General features: G+C 47.4%; 1 non-coding gene across 1 annotated transcript; it reads left to right on the top strand.

Moving 5' to 3' along the window:
• The first annotated feature begins 910 nt into the window (after positions 1-910).
• Positions 911-1,017, top strand: LOC127676567 (U6 spliceosomal RNA). Its single transcript, XR_007976035.1, has one exon. It is a non-coding gene; the product is annotated as a U6 spliceosomal RNA (small nuclear RNA).
• The last annotated feature ends 1,986 nt before the right edge of the window (positions 1,018-3,003 follow it).

Genomic DNA, 3,003 nt, shown 5'->3' with positions numbered 1-3,003 from the left:
GCAGCTGTGAGTGCTAAAGAGATCCGCAGCATCATGAAGGAGAAGCCTCCTGTGCTCAGGACAACTGGGAAGGTGTCCTGAGTGGAAAACACTGCTCAGAGCTTCCATCTTATGAAGATCCAAGTCTGTTTAACCGGAGCAAGCCTGAACTGAAGGGATTCACAAGCCTGAACTGAAGGGATTCCCTCCTCCTTAAAACGAAGCGCCTAAGAAAGTGGTCCAAAGGGGCCACGGCTGGAGGAGGGGCCACAGCTGGAGGAGGGGCCATGGCTGGAGGAGGGGCCACGGCTGGAGGAGGGGCCACAGCTGGAAGAGGGGCCACAGCTGAAAGAGGGGCCACAGCTGGAGGAGGGGCCACAGCTGGAGGAGGGGCCACAGCTGGAAGAGGGGCCACAGCTTGGAGGAGGGGCCACAGCTGGAAGAGGGGCCACAGCTGGAGGAGGAACTTGGAATCATTGTCAATTCAATGTCTTCTTAGTTCTGAAGGCATGCGCAATGCAACATTGTGAGATTCCTGGATAGCAGCTGAGGCACGCCATTGTCAGTCCCTGAGGAGTGGCCCTGAGGAGCTATTGTGTGATGCTGGGAAGGTGAAGCCTCTGTCTCAGTGGAGGCCAGAGTTTGGGATAGCAGAGAGCTGTAAGCCCGGGATGTTGTAGTTCTCCCAGAAGAGAACCTCTGTGCGATGGAGGGACCGGGCTTCGAAGACCTTCAGAGGCTGGTTGATTGCAGTGTAAGTCCCAGACACAAGGTTTGGTGTTTTCTCTTCTTCCATTTTGGTTTTGTTTTGCTGTGCCTCTTTCTTCCCAAGTCTTCCATTGTGGAAAAAAAAAAAAGAGTGTTAACTCTGAGCCAATATAACCTGGAAGTACAAAACAGTTGATTTAGGGAAGTTTAAAACCTGGAGTGTGTGCTCGCTTCGGCAGCACATATACTAAAATTGGAACGCTACAGAGAAGATTAGCATGGCCCCTGCACAAAGATGACACGCAAATTCGTGAAGCATTCCATATTTAACATAAATAAATAAATACATAAATAAATAAATAAACAAAACCTGGAGTGTATTTCCATCAAGAAACATATGAAACATGGGTGAAGGTAGAAGGTTATGGCTTAAAAGTGATGTTTTGGGGGTGTCAGGCTGACAAGGGGTGGAGTTGTGACAGCATTAGGGATCAGCACGATCCAGCTTCAAGTCATCTGAGGGATCGTCTCCATGAAGTTAGCTGATTTGAGAAGACCTCCCCGCTGTGAGCCGGACCCTTCTCTGGACTGGGGATGCTGTGTAAGAACACGGAATGGGGCTGAACACCCGCGTGTGAGCGTTCTCTGTGACCAGCTGCTTCAAGCTCCTGCCTCTGGGCTTCCCCTGCAGTGACGGGATGTGACCTGGGACCGTGAGCCAAGCAAAGCCTCTCGTCCTTAAGTTCCATTTATCAGAATATTTTATCTCAGAAACAGGAAAAGAAACTAGGACTGACTCAACCAGCAACTGCTGGCTTTGCAGACAGAGGGGCCCCGAGGCAAGGAATGTAAGTAGCCTGTGGAACCTGGAAAAGGAAGAGAATGGATTCTCACTTGTAGCCGCCAGGAAAGTACACAACCCTACTTATACCTTGATGCCCAGACAGCAAGATTTCTGACCCCCTACAACTGTAAGATAATAAAAGTCTGTTTAAAGCCACTAACTTTCGATGGTAAGTTTTAATCAATTGCCTTAATGAATGTATTTTATAAATGTGTTGATGAATGTGTGCCACGTAATGAATATGTAACATATATATGTTACATATATACATATATATGTATTGTATATAACACACATATGCATTACATGTGTGTCTAGTTTCTATAGGACATAGAGGACCAGGTTAGAGATGAACCCTGCCAAAATGTGTAAGTCATTGATATTAAATGATTTCAACTAAGCAAACAATTATGGGAGCAGAAGAAAAGGACCCAGCATCAGAACTTGGAATCTTTTGATGTCTGGGTCTTGAACATGCAAAGTCCTTAGGTTTCAGTGAGTTTTTCTGAAGCTTTGGCCGTGTATAGCTTTGCTAAAGATAAAAGCAGTTTTAAGGGAACATTTGGGCAATGTCTCAGGGCAGCCAGCTTGAGCAATTTCCAAACCACCACCCCGAGGATGGGACAGTGAACGTGATTTTCCCTCTGTGTTTCAGAACCCCGTCCCCTTTCAGACAAGAGTCTCTGGGGCAGGAGTTAAGTACTGACACTGATCACAAAGTTGCTTCATAAGTCTCTGGCTTTAACATGACAGTGACCATCTGTCCTACCCAATCCCCGAGGGGAACATTAGAGGAAGCAGCACATGGACACTCAGGCTAGAGCAAGCAGGGTGCCAAGGAGTAAATGGAAAGACTTTTCCCGGGTTATCCTCACTGGGCCCAGGGGTGGGAACTGGGGACAAAATGCCAGATGGGCTCAGAGGCTACGAGAGTGGGTGTGGGATCATTTGTTTCTATAGAAACGTGTCTATGGGATGTCTGGAGGGTTTTTGGAAGTTGGCACCAGTCTTGCTCTGGGAACCACATGGTTACTTTTCACAGTGTTTCCGATGCCTTTTTAGTACCCAGGGAGTTTTCTAGTAGCTGTCCTGTCTCCGGCTGGAATTTACAGAGTTCGTGTGAAAATCTGATGGCGGCTTTAGGTCTGAGCCAGGATTTTCCCTTTCCACGCAGAAAGGGCCTCAGCTCCTGAACACTGGAGAAGGAGGATCTCAGACTTCCAGGACTTTTGGCATTTTCCTGCCTCTTCTCTCCTGCTTCTGGCCAGAGTCTGTACCCCTGGAGGCCTGGCTCTCAGCCAGATGTAAACTAATCCTTGCTAAGGTGTGAGGTGGCAAAAGCTCTTGGGTTATTAATCTTTGTAAGAGTTTTCCACATTCAACAAAGTTTTGTTATTAAATCAGAGAACATTAAAAAACCACCACCACGGCCTAAACCAACATCTTCGTGTTCCCTATAAATCTTTACCTTT

This window comes from Apodemus sylvaticus, chromosome 1, assembly GCF_947179515.1.
Source record: "Apodemus sylvaticus chromosome 1, mApoSyl1.1, whole genome shotgun sequence".
Taxonomy (NCBI): Eukaryota; Metazoa; Chordata; class Mammalia; order Rodentia; family Muridae; genus Apodemus; species Apodemus sylvaticus.
This window is presented reverse-complemented; position numbering and strand designations above follow the sequence as displayed.